Source organism: Manis javanica, chromosome 11 (genome assembly GCF_040802235.1).
Source record: "Manis javanica isolate MJ-LG chromosome 11, MJ_LKY, whole genome shotgun sequence".
Taxonomy (NCBI): Eukaryota; Metazoa; Chordata; class Mammalia; order Pholidota; family Manidae; genus Manis; species Manis javanica.
Window position 1 is genome coordinate 26,555,743 of NC_133166.1, and position 15,157 is coordinate 26,570,899.

General features: G+C 38.1%; 1 pseudogene; it reads left to right on the forward strand.

Annotated features, from left to right (window-relative positions):
• The first annotated feature begins 11,421 nt into the window (after positions 1–11,421).
• On the forward strand, positions 11,422–15,157 carry LOC108385736 (olfactory receptor 52E5-like; annotated as a pseudogene).

Sequence of the window (15,157 nt, forward strand, 5' to 3'; positions counted from 1 at the left end):
CAGCATGAGAAGAGAGACAGAGACTTCCTCCTAAAAATGGATACAATTAGAAAATATAGTTGGCACACCTAATCCTGAGAGAGCAACAGGGAAGAGGGCAGTGCCAGACTGCACACACCTGGAGAAAAGAGCAGACCTCACTGAATGGGGTAATATACCAGAACTGTGGCTCAGCAGGACCCGAGCCCTTCCCCGATCCCAGCTAACCGGCGGGAGGAAAAGAAACTGATCAGGGAGTGAGTGGAAGGCTTGAGACTGCTGAAGACGAAGCTCCGGAGATTGGTGCTGGGAGTACAAACCTACATTTCATGGTGCTTTCATCATACTCTTCTGATTAAGGGGTTGGAAAGCTGGGACAGGCAGAGTTCCTTGGGAGACTGGGATTCCAAATACTTGTGGAAAGCAGGGATCCATATCTGGCTGCTCTGGGACAAAAGCTTATATCTGTGTGCTTGGCCCACTGGTTCAGGCAATGCAGACAGGCACAGCAGCTAGGAAGCAGGGAACAGCTCTTTCCTCCCCACAGGCATGAATGTCGCTCCCCTGAAACCCCTGACATTGCTTCAGGGGCTGAGCAGCTCCAGAATACAGCTTCTGGACATTAGAGGGCACCATATACAAATATGAGATGCCAAAGAAACCTGGCACAGAGTAAAATTGTTAATACAACTCCAGAGAAAGATTTAAATCATACGGACATCGTGACTCTTCTGTAAAGGGAGATCAAAATGTAAATCATCAACAAGCTTATGGAGGTACGGAAAGACATCCAAGAACTCAGGAATGAATTCAGGTCAGAGATCCAATCATTGAAGAGCATGATGGAGGGTATTAAAAGCAGGTCGGATACAGTACAGGAGATGATAAATGAAATAGAAACTAGAGAAGAGGAATACAAAGAACCTGAGGCACAGAGAGAAAAAAGGATCTCTAAGAACAAAAAAATATTGAGAGAACTGTGTGACCAATCCAAACAGAACAATATTTGCATTATAGGAATACCAGAAGAAGAAGAAGAGAGAGAAAGGGATAGAAAGTGTCTTTGAGGAAGTAGTTGCTGAAAACTTCCCCAGCCTGGGGAAGGAGATAGTCTCTCAGGCCATGGAGATCCACAGATCTCCCAACAGAAGGGACCCAAGGAAGACAACACCAAGACACATAGTAATGAAAATGGAAAAGATCAAGGATAAGGACAGACTGTTATAAGAAGCCAGAGACAGAAATAAGATCACATACAAAGGAAAGCCCATCAGGCTAACATCAGACTTCTCAGCAGAAACCTTACAGGCCAGAAGGGAGTGGCATGATGTATTTAATGCACTGAAGCAGAAGGGCCCGGAACCAAGATTTCTTTATCCAGCAAGATTATCATTTAAATTTGAAGGAGGGTTTAAACAATGTCCAGATAAGCAAAAGCTGAGAGAACTTACCTCCCACAAACAGTCTATTTTGGAGGGACTGCTATAGATGGAAGTGTTCCTAAGGTTGAATAGCTGTCACCAGAGGTAATAAAACCACAGTAAAGAAAGTAGAAGAGCTAATTACTAAGCAAATGCAAAATTCAATTAACTATCCCCAAAGTCAATCAAGGGATAGACAAAAACTACAGAATATGATACCTAATATATATAGAATGGAGGAGGAAGAAAAAGGAGGAGAAACAGAAAAGAATCTTTAGATTGTGTTTGTAACTAAGTGAGTTAACTTAGACTCTTAGATAGTAAGGAAATTAACCTTGAACCTTTGGTAACCACGAATCTAATGCAATGTCAATAAGTACATACCTATAGATAATCAACCTAAATGTAAATGGACTAAATACACCAATCAAAAGATACAGAGTCACTGAATGGATAAAAAAACAAGACCCATCGATATGCTGCTTACAAGAAACTCACCTCAAATCCAAAGGCATGCACAGACTAAAATTCAAGGGATGGAAAAAGATATTTCATGCAAACAACAGGGAGAAGAAAGCAGGTGTTACAGTACTAGTGTCAGACAAAATAGACTTCAAAACAAAGAAAGTAACAAGAGATAAAGAAGGACATTACATAATGATAAAAGGCTCAGTTCAACAAGAGGATATAACCATTATAAATATATATCCACCTAATACAGGAACACCTAATACAGGAACACCAACATACATGAAACAAATACTAATGGAATTAAAGGAGTAAATACAATGCAATGCATTCATTTTGGGAGACTTCAACATACCATTCACTCCAAAGGATAGATTCACTGGACAGAAAATAAGTAAAGACACAAAGGCACTTAACAATACACTAGAACAAATGGACCTAATAGACATCTATAGGACTCTACATCCAAAAGCAACAGGATACACATTTTTCTCAAGTGCACACGGAACATTTCCCAGAATAGATGACATACTAGGCCACAAAAAGACTCTCAGTAAATTCCAAAAGATTGAAATTCTACCAACCAACTTTTCAGACCACAAAAGAATAAAACTAGAAATAAATTTTACAAAAAAAGCAAAAAGGCTCACAAACACATGGAGGCTTAACAACATGCTCCTAAATAATCAATGACCAAATTAAAATACAGATCAAGCAATATATGGAAACGAATGACAACAACACGAAGCCACAATTTCTTTGGGATACAGCAAAAGCAGTCTTAAGAGGAAAGTATATAGCAATCCAGGCATAATTAAAGAAGGAAGAACAAACACAAATGAATAGTCTAACATCACAATTATCAAAACTGGAAAAAGAAGAACAAATGAGGCCTAAGGTCAGAAGAAGGAGGGACATAGTAAAGATCAGAGAAGAAATAAATAAAATTGAGAAGAATAAAACAATACAAAATATCAATGAAACCAAGAGCTGGTTCTTTGAGAAAATAAACAAAATAGAGAAGCCTCTAGACAGACTTACTAAGAGAAAAAGAGAATCAACACACATCAACAGAATCAGAAACGAGAAAGGAAACATCACAACAGACCCCACAGAAATACAAAGAATTATTAGAGACTACTATGAAAACCTATATGCTAACAAGCTGGAAAACCTAGAAGAAATGGACAACTTCTTATAAAAATACAACATTCCAAGACTGACCAAGGAAGAAACACAAAATCTAAACAAAACAATTACCAGCAAAGAAATTGAAGCAGTAATCAAAAAACTACCAAAGAACAAAACCACCGGGCCAGATGGATTTACCTCAGAATTTCATCAGACATACAGAGAAGATATAACACCCATTCTCCTTAAAGTTTTCCAAAAAATAGAAGAGGAGGGAATATTCCCAAACTCTTCTTTTTCTTTTTCATTTTATTTTGGTATCAATAATCTACAATTACATGTAGGACATTATGTTTACTAGGCTCACCCTTTCACCAAGTCCTCCCCACATTCCTGTTCACAGTCACTCTTCATCAACATAGTAAGATGCTGTAAAATCACTATTTGTATTCTTTGTGTTGCACAGCCATCCCTGTGCCCCCACACACACTATACATGCTAATCATAATGCCCCCTTTCTTTTTTTTCCCTGTCCTTATCCCTCCCTTTCCATTCATCCTCCCCAGTCCCTTTCCCTTTGGTAACTATTAGTCCATTCTTGGGTTCTGTGCTTCTGCTGCTGCTGTTTGGTTCCTTCAGTTTTCTTTTGTTCTTATACTCCACATATGAGTGAAATCGTTTGGTACTTGTCTTTCTCCACCTGGTTTCTTTCACTGAGCATAATTCCCTCTAGCTCCATCCATGTTGTTGCAAATGGTAGGATTTGTTTTTTTCTTAAACTGGACAGCTACATGTAAGAGAATGAAACTGGATCACTGTCTAACCCCATACACAAAAGTAAATTTGAAATGGATCAAAGACCTGAATGTAAGTCATGAAACCATAAAACTCTTAGAAAAAAATATAGGCAAAAATCTCTTGGACATAAACATGAGCGACTTCTTCATGAATGTATTTCCCCGGGCAAGGGAAACAAAAGCAAAAGTAAACAAGTGGGACTATATCAATCTGAAAAGCTTCTGTACAGCAAAGCTCACCATCAATACAACAAAAAGGTACTGTACAGTATGGGAGAATATGTTCATAAATGACAGATCCAATAAAGGGTTGACATCCAAAATATATAAAGAGCTCACACACCTCAACAAACAAAAAGCAAATAATCCAATTAAAAATGGCAGAGGAGCTGAACAGACAGTTCTCCAAAGAAGAAATTCAGATGGCCAACAGACACATGAAAAGATGCTCCACATCACTATTCATCAGAGAAATGCAAATTAAAACCACAATGAGATATCACCCCACACCAGTAAGGATCGCCACCATCCAAAAGACAAACAACAAATGTTGGCGAGGTTTTGGAGAAAGGGGAACCCTCCTACACTGTTGGTGGGAATGTAAATTAGTTCAACCATTGTGGAAAGCAGTATGTAGGTTCCTGAAAAAGCTCAAAATAGAACTATCATTTGACCCAGGAATTCCACTTCTAGGAATTCACCCAAAGAATGCAGCAGCCCTGTTTGAAAAAGACAGATGCACCCCTATGTTTATTGCAGCAGTATTTACAATAGCCAAGAAATGGAAGTAACCTATGTGTCCATCAGTAGATGAATGGATAAAGAAGAAATGGAGATCACAGATGTCAGGAAGGAACTCACAGAAGTGAAACAAACCCTGGAAGGATTTATAAGCAGAATAGATAAGATGCAAGAGGCCATTGATGGAATAGAAACCAGAGAACAGGAATGCATAGAAGCTGATGCAGAGAGAGATAAAAGGATCTCCAGGAATGAAACAATATTAAGAGAACTGTGTGACCAATCCAAAAGGAACAATATCTGCATTATAGGGGTACCAGAAGAAGAAGAGAGAGAAAAAGGCATACAAAGTGTCTTTGAAGAAATAATTGCTGAAAACTTCCCCAAACTGGAGGAGGAAATAATCAATCAGACCACAGAAGTACACAGAACTCCCAACAGAAGGGACCCAGGGAGCACAACAACAAGACATATAATAATTAAAATGGCAAAAGATCAAGGACAAGGACAGTTTTAAAGGCAACTAGAGAGAGGAAAAAGGTCACCTACAAAGGAAAACCCATCAAGCTATCACTAGACTTCTCAACAGAAACCTTACAGGCCAGAAGAGAATGGCATGATATATTAAATGCAATGAAACAGAAGGGCCTTGAACCAAGGATACTGTATCCAGCACGATTATCATTTAAACATGAAGGAGGGATTAAATAATTCCCAGACAAGCAAAAATTGAGGGAATTTGCCTCCCACAAACCACCTCTACAGGGTATCTTAGAGGGACTGTACTAGACGGGAGCACTCCTAAGACTAAACAGATGTCACCAGAGAAAATAAAATCACAGCAAAGAAAGCAGACCAACCAAATACTAACTAAAGGCAAAAAATAAAATCAACTACCCACAAAAGGAGTTTAAGGAAACACAAAAGAGCACAGAATAAAACAACCAACATATAAAGAATGGAGGAGGAGGAATAAGGAGAGAGAGAAGTAAAGAATCACCAGACAGTGATTCTTATTGACATCTCAATAAGTAAGTTAAGTTAGGCAGTAAGATACTAAAGAAGCTAACCTTGAACCTTTGGTAACCATGAATCTAAAGCCTGCAATGGCAGTAAGTACATATCTCTCAATAGTCACCCTAAATGTAAATGGCCTGAATGCACCAATCAAAAGACAAAGAGAAATAGAATGGATAAAAAAGCAAGACCCATCTATAAGCTGCTTACAAGAAACTCACCTCAAACCCAAAGACATGCACAGACTAAAAGTCAAGGGATGGAAAAACATATTTCAGGCAAAACAACAGAGAGAAGAAAGCAGGGGTTGCAGTAGTAATATGAGACAAAATAGACTTCAAAACAAAGAAAGTAACAAGAGATAAAGAAGGACATTACATAATGATAAAGGGCTCAGTCCAACAAGAGGATATAACCATTATAAATATATATGCACCCAACACAGGAGCACCAGCATATGTGAAACAAATACTAACAGAACTAAAGAGAGAAATACACTGCAATGCATTCATTTTAGGAGACTTCAACATGCCACTCACCCCAAAGGATAGATCCACTGGACAGAAAATAAGTAAGGACATGGAGGCACTGAACAACACACTAGAACAAATGAACTTAATAGACATCTACAGAACTCTACACCCAAAAGCAACAGGACACACATTCTTCTCAAGTGCACATGGAATATTCTCCAGAATAGACCACATACTAGGCCACAAAAAGAGCCTCAGTAAATTCAAAAAGATTGAAATTCTACCAACCAACTTTTCAGACCACAAAGGTACAAAACTAGAAATAAATTATACCAAGAAAGTAAAAAGACTCACAAACACATGGAGGCTTAACAACACGCTTCTAAATAGTCAATGGATAAATGACCAAATTAAAATGGAGATCCAGCAATATATGGAAATAAATGACAACAACAACACAAAGCCCCAACTTCTATGGGACGCAGTGAAAGCAGTCTTAAGAGGAAAGTATATAGCAATCCAGGCATATTTAAAGAAGGAAGAAAAATTCCAAATGGATAGTCTAACATCACAATTACCGAAACTGGAAAAAAAAGAACAAATGAGGCCTAAACTCAGCAGAAGGAGGGACATAGTAAAGATCAGAGAAGAAATAAAATTGAAAAGAATAAAACCATAGAAAAAATCAATGAAACCAAGAGCTGGTTCTTTGAGAAAATAAACAAAATAGATAAGTCTCTAGCCAAACATTAAGAGAAAAACAAAATCAACACACATCAACAGAATCAGAAATGAGAATGGAAAAATCACGACAGACTCCACAGAAAAATACAAAGAGTTATTAGAGACAACTATGAAAACCTATATGCTAACAAGCTGGAAAACCTAGAAGAAATGGACAACTTCCTGGAAAAATACAACCTTCCAAGACTGACCAAGGAAGAAACACAAAAGTTAAACAAACAATTTACGAGAAAAGAAACTGAACCGGTAATCAAAAAACTTCCCCAGAACAAAACCCCCCTGGCCAGAGGAATTACCTCGGAATTTTTTCATACATACAGAAGACATAATACCCATTCTCCTTAAAGTTTTCGAAAAAATAGAATAGGAGGGAATACTCCCAAACTCATTCTATGAAGCCAACATCACCTTAATACCAAAACCAGGTAAAGACCCTACCAAAAAAGAAAATGACAGACCAATATTCCTGATGAATGTAGATGCAAAAATACACAATAAAATATTAGCAAACCGAATTAAAAAAATATATGAAAAGGATCATACACCACGACCAAGTGGGACTCATCCCAGGGATGCAAGGATGGTACTACATCCGAAAATCCAGCAATATCATCCACCACATCAACAAAAAGAAGGACAAAAACCACACAATCATCTCCATAGATGCTGAAAAAGCATTCAACAAAATTCAACATCCATTTACGATAAAAGCTCTCAGCAAAATGGGTATAGAGGGCAAGTACCTCAACATAACAAAGGCCATATATGATAAATCCACAGCCAACATCATACTGAACAGCAAGAAGCTGAAAGCTTTTCCTCCGAGATCAGGAACAAGACAGCGATGCCCACTCTCCCCACTGTTATTCAACATAGTACTGGAGGTCCTAGCCATGGCAATTAGACAAAACAAAGAAATACAAGGAATCCAGATAGGTAAAGAAGTTAAACTGTCACTATTTGCAGATTATTGTACATAAGAAACCCTAAAGATTCCACTCCAAAACTACTAGAACTGATATTGGAATAGAGCAAAGTTGCAGAATACAAAATTAACACACAGAAATCTGTGGCTTTCCTATACACTAACAATGAGCCAATAGAAAGAGAAATCAGGAAAACAATTCCATTCACAACTGCATCAAAAAGAATAAAATACTTAGGAATAAACCTTACCAAGGAAGTGAAAGACCTATACCCTGAAAACTATAAGACACTCTTGAGAGAAATTAAAGAGGACACTAACAAATGGAAACTTATCCCATGCTCTTGTGTAGGAAGAATTAATATCGTCAAAATGGCCGTCCTGCCCAAAGCAATCCACAGATTTGATGCAATCCCTATCAAATTATCAACAACATTCTTCAACAAACTGGAACAAACAGTTCAAAAATTCATATGGAAACACCAAAGAGCCCGAATAGCCAAAGCAATCCTGAGAAAGAAGAATAAAGTGGGGTGGGGGGTGGATTTCACTCCCCAACTTCAAGCTCTACTACAAAGCTACAGTAATCAAGACAATTTGGTACTGGCACAAGAACAGAGCCACAGACCAGTGGAACAGATTGGAGACTCGAGACATTAACCCAAACATATACGGTCAATTAATATTCAATAAAGGAGCCATGGACATACAATGGCAAAATGACAGTCTCTTCAACAGATGGTGCTGGCAAAACTGGACAGCTACATGTAAGAGAATGAAACTGGATCACTGTCTAACCCCATACACAAAAGTAAATTCGAAATGGATCAAAGACCTGAATATAAGTCATGAAACCATAAAACTCTTAGAAAAAAACATAGGCAAAAATCTCTTGGACATAAACATAAGTGACCTCTTCATGAGCATATCTCCCCAGGCAAGGGAAACAAAAGCAAAAATGAGCAAGTGGGACTATATCAGGCTGAAAAGCTTCTGTACAGCAAAGGACACCATCAATAGAACAATAGGGTACCCTACAGTATGGGAGAATATATTCATAAATGACAGATCTGATAAAGGGTTGACATCCAAAATATATAAAGAGCTCACACACCTCAACAAACAAAAAGCAAATGATCCAATTAAAAAATGGGCAGAGGAGCTGAACAGACAGTTCTCCAAAGAAGAAATTCAGATGGCCAACAGACACATGAAAAGATGCTCCACATCGCTGGTCATTAGAGAAATGCAAACTAAAACCACAATGAGATAGATATCACCTCACACCAGTAAGGATGGCTACCATCCAAAAGACAAACAATAACAAATGTTGGCAAGGCTGTGGAGAAAGGGGAACCCTCCTACACTGCTGGTGGGAATGTAAATTAGTTCAACCATTGTGGAAAGCAGTATGGAGGTTCCTCAAAATGCTCAAAAGAGACTTACCATTTGACCCAGGAATTCCACTTCTAGGAATTTATCCTAAGAATGGAGCACTCCAGTTTGAAAAAGACAGATGTACCCCTATGTTTATCACAGCACTACTTACAAAAGCCATGAAATGGAAGCAACCTAAGTGTCCATCAGTAGATGAATGGATAAAGAAGATGTGGTACATATACACAATGTAATGTTATTCAGCCATAAGAAAAAAAAGAAATCCTAGAATTTGCAACAACATGGATGGAACTAGAGGGTATTATGCTCAGTGAAATAAGCCAGGCGGAGAAAGACAAATAGCATATGATTTCACTCATATGTGGAGTACAGAACAAAGGAAACCTGAAGGAACAAAGGAGCAGCAGAATCACAGAACCCAAGATAGGACTAACAGTTACCAAAGGGAAAGGGAGTGGGGAGGATGGGTGGGAAGGGAGGGACAATGGTGGGGAAAAAGAAAGAGGGCATTATGATTAGCATGTATAGTGTGTGTGTGGGGCACGGGGAGGGCTGTGCAACACAGAGAAGACAAGCCATGATTTTACAGCATCTTACCTCGCTGATGGACAGTGACTGTGAAGGGGTATGTGGGGGGGACCTGGTGAAGGGTGAGCCTAGTAAACATAATGTTCTTCATGTAATTGTAGATTAATGATATCAAAATAATAAATAATACATACATACATACATACATAAATGGATAAAAAGAGTAGGATGGAGCATCCCTGATTTTTAGGGTATGTGCATCTGTGATTCTGTTATACCTCATATGTTATACCCCAATGAACATTGATAGTAAAATTCTAATTTTCTCCATTCTCAGTCTCTCCGTCTCTCCCTTCTTCTCCCCTCCCCATGCCCTACACACCAAAGTTGAATTGCCAACAATATTCCTATGTGTTTTTCATTATCATATAGTGAATCACAAAATATTTTTCCATCACTGCCAGAACAATTAGAATACTTACTGCTAATTCTCATTTTTATAGTTTTTCCTTTTCATTCATGTGTCTGTGTACACAATGTAGATGGCACATATCAAACAAATCATATACTGATGACTCCCAAATATATGTAATCAACCATGCCCTTTTCCTGAGGTTCAGGCATATATATCTAATTATCTACCTGACATATCCACTGGATATTAATTTCCTTTGGTAAATATCTGGGAGTTCAGTTGCTGAACAATAGTGAAGATGTATTGTTTAAGTTCATAAGAAATATGCCAAACAGTTTCCAAAGTAGTTGTACATTTCACATACCTATTATCAATGATTGAGAGTTTTGACTCTTCCACATCATCTTCAAAATACAATAATGTGAATCATTTTCACTTTAGCCATTCCAGCAGTGCAAAATGGAATCACTTTGGGTATTAATTTTTATTTCTCTGGTGATTAATAATGTCAAATATCTTTTCATTTGCTATTGAAAATTTGTTTAGCTTCTATTAGAAGAGTCTGTTCCATCTCTTTCCATTTTTTAATTGTTTCTTTCTATTCTTAGTGTTGACTTTTAATTCTATTTAATTTTATTTCCATTACATTTGTTATTATATGGAGTAATTTAATTATTTTTGCATGCTTATTGTTTTTCTTACTAATTTAGAATTAAGCATTATGAAAACAGACTGTTTCTTTATCACCACCATATACCTCAACCATTCCCTAAGAATACCAGCTACAAAGTAAGTAACAAATACTGAATGAATACTTGAAATAATGTTTCAGAAGAATTTAGAAGACCCAAGACATCTAGTCTTTCCATTAGAATAACACTGTATTCTGCTAAGAATTAAATTTAGCTATTTAAATTTCTTTGTATTATAACTTAATGACATAGTGCAAACTCACTTTAGTGATTTTAATATTTAATTCTGGTTTAATTTCTTAATTGATATTTGAATTATAAAAGTATTATGTTCTAATTATCTCTTAAAGCCTGGATAATATATTTATACATTTAAAGGATATAACAGACTGACAGAAACAAAAAATCTTTTCAGTTTTGTTCACTCTACTCTTTCCAAATATGTTTAACCTCAGAACACTCAATTTTGGTATCATCCATTTACAATTTCTACTGTTTGGAAGCTTTCTGGTTGCACTATAGGTTTTCATTTCTGAAGCTTTGCTAAATGTCACTTAATCCCTAAAGTCAGTAATCCAAATAGAAATGAGCAGCAGAGTGATGTCAGTAAGACTGTAATTTCTAAGTAGCATAGAAGAAAATACATGCAAAAACCCCATTCATCACCAAGTGCATGTTTTAGAGGCTGTACCATGGGAGGCATGCTTGGAAACAGCGGGGTATGCTGACAGATTTCCCAAGAAGGCAAAATTGCTTAAGGATGTCATGAAACTCTAGAGCATTTTACAAAATGGATTTGCGCAAAACCATCAACACTGCAAGGCTCAGACGGAACAGCTCCACCTCCCTGTGCCAAGGGCTGCATTGATCATCTTAGCTGAGGTCCCTGTCCATGAAGCATTAGCGTGCTCCAAACCAATTTAAAAGGGCTCGTTTGGCTATCCCTACAAACTTCTGGAACTACAGAGAGCTGGGTCTTCGTACATAGTCACCATTACTGCTAGCTGAATATTTCCATCAGGGTCAACTCTGATGCCCACTAAGCATTTGTATGAGATTAATATTCTCAACAATTTCATCTCAGAACACAGCTACACAAGAAGAATCCACATCAGCACACCTGCATTAAATGGAATGCTTCCACAGCACAAAACTGAAAGTACACTCTCAATATCCAGGTAGGGGCTAATGTACCATCTGTCGCTCTTTCCTGTGTATATGTTATTTCACAACTTTTCCCTAACTGTGTCACTTCCTTCTGTTATTTTTGTAGCTGCCTGAAATTCAATAGCACTGAAGTCCTGCTCCCCTGACTGTTCTTATACCCATTCAGGTGTCCTTGGGTATCTCTGTCCTAACCATAGCATTCACTGGGTTATTTAACTCTCAGGTGGCAACATTATTTCCCCTCTTCAAGCTTGTGCTTTGGATAAAGGTAGCACATGTAAAAAAGATTATACTTAAGGCTAATTTTGGATTCCTTTCATACCAAAAGTGAGAAAAAGTCATTATTTATAGATAGCACATAAACACTGAAAAAAACATTTGGAAATCAGATGAACAAATTTTCCCCCTTGAACAATCATTCACAATTGCCTAAATGTTTTAAATTTCCATATGATCAGATTTTGCTTTAATATACAAAGCAAAGCATTTAAACCCATAAGAATAAGATCACCCTTGAAATAAATTGATTTTAGGGGTATGTATGTCAGTGAGAAATAAACTCCTGCTTCTGACATAGAAACCTTGGGAGAGATGAACTACATGAGAAGCCAATTCCTGTTTCTGGGGGCAGGAGAGGAGGAAAAACACTGTAAGAAGTTTGACACTATTGTTTTCTTTTGTCCTGCTTATGTACATGACACTTTGGGACTGAGTTTGACTTCCTGCTTCTGTAGAAAACAGTTGGGGACTGAGTTTGACTTCTTGCTTATGTGGGACTGAGCACAGAAGATACTTTGGGACTGAGTTTGACTTCCTGCTTCTGTAGAAGACACACTTTGTGTCTGAGTATGACTTCCTGCTTATGTAGATGACACTTTGGGACTGAGATTGACTTCTCAGATTTTCCATTAAACAGACAACTAAACTTCTGGGGATAATGAGTATCCCCAACCAAGGCAAGATTTGAGAGGAAACATGACCATCATTTCCATGTAATGGCATCCATCCCTAAGGGATACATCCAGACAGTGAGATCAAGGGTAAGAATTAGAGGATATGAGTGATATGGTAGTTGGCATCACTACATGCTTCTTTGTACTGTGCAGACCCAATGAAATCCAGCTCTTTTAAAATCCCAATGTTGAGTGTGTTTTTAGATCTCAGCTTATAATGGTAGCTTAGAAAGGAAAGGAATATAACAGGTGTGCTAGACTGAATAATGCCCATCCTAAAATATGTCCATGCCCTAGTTCCACAGACAGCATTCAACATGCTTAATTATTTTGTTTGAACTACTCAATATTTTACAATAAGTTGTAATACAGTCAGATAGACAGGAGAATAAACAGGGAATTCATGAATCTCTGTATAACACACTTAGGAGATTTTTACCCCTAAAGACATTGACTTCTCATCTCTGCACTAGGTTCTTTCTCTACCTCTGCATTCTGTAGTTATCTGAGGAGTGTTTGAGGACACAGGGATTCATTCACTGTTGTGATATTCATCCCAGTATAGCCTTCCAGAGATTATAAATATTTTGAACATGAAAAAGAACAAAATATAATACTGTTTTAATCACAGTAGGGATCCTGTGGTTCCTAGAGTCATGAGCATGGAATTTTTTGTGCTTTATAAATTCACTGATGCCCAAAACTGGGTGGGTTTCAACAACAATGGAAGTTGAACTAATAGTCTGCCTGCTGAATCTCTCCTTGATTCAATATAACTTCCTATTTAGATATTTCAGAACAGATGTCAACATCTACACTCATCAGCTACAATAAATAAAGCTTACCTCTATTATATCTGAAATCTCATCGAATGTCACTAGTATTCACCTCTTTGCCCAAGATAGAATCCTAGAAGTTCAACATGGCTTATTACTCCCTTTCATCACCCAAGTCACATCAAACACTGTGCTCTGCCAATTCATTCTTTATGCCATTACCTCTTCATCTCTATTACTATTCATTTAGATCAGGCTAACATCCTCTGTCACTCATCTTACTTCAACTCACCTGCCTCTCCAATCCATTCTCCATTGTGACATTACTGAAGTCCCTCTAAAATATAAGTACATTTTACATCACTCCTAGGACTCTAGCAGAACCTCAAGTTTGGGATGTATCTTGGACATAAGAACAAGATGTCCAGACTTTGGTGAGTTCTGTACTGGGGAGCATTTTTAATTTTTTATCACTTTCCACTCTAGGGTCTTCTGCTAAGTATTAAGGCAGAGAATTAATTCCATGTCTCTCTGTGACCTGAAAGAACAACATGAATCGGATTGGAGTCTTAATACAATGTGGAAAAGCTGGCCAGCACCCATAAAGATGGCCTATCCAATACCACCCAGTTCCACCCATCCTCCTATATCCTTTTGGGGATTCCAGGCCTGGAAAATTTTCATATCTGGATTGCTTTCCCCTTTTGCACTATATATATCTGATTGCCCTCCTGGGGAATATGATTCTGTTTATAATTCAGACTGAGCATAGTCTCCGTCAGCCCATGTTTTACTTCTTGACCATGTTGGCCTTCACTGACCTAAGCCTGTCTACTGCCACCATCTGCAAGATGCTGGGCATCTTCTGGTTCAATTTCAGGGAAATGCTTTTTAGTGCCTGCCTTGCAGAGATGTTTATGATTCATCTTTACACTGGCCTGGAGTCTGGGGTACTGATAGTCATGGCCATAGACTGCTATGTTGCCATCCACATTCCACTGAGATTGACCATGATCCTCACAAACAAGGTGATGGCCATTCTGGGTGTAGTCATGACAGTGATATCTTTAACCTTTTGTTATCCCTTTTTGTTTCTCATCTTGCCGTTGTCATTCTGTGGTGCCTGTATGGTCTCACACACCTACTGTGAGCACATGGGCGTCACCCGCCTTTCCTGTACCAGCACCAGAGCCAATAACTTGTTTGGCATGGTTGCCCTTTCCATGGGATTCACTGACCTTATTGTAATTGGTTTCTCCTGTGTGAGGATACTCTGCACAGTGTTCCATTTGCCGTCACGGAATGCCCGGGTCAAGGCTCTCAGCACCCATGGCTCCCATGTCTGTGTTGTGCTCAGCATCTATATCCTTGCACTTTCCCCTTTTCTGACCCACCACTTTGGTCATGGCATCCCTGGCTATACTCATATATTTCTGGCCAACATTTATATGGTTTTTCCCCCTGCACTCAACGCTGTCAACTATGAGGTTAGGACAAAGCAAATATATACACACACACACAGATATGTATGA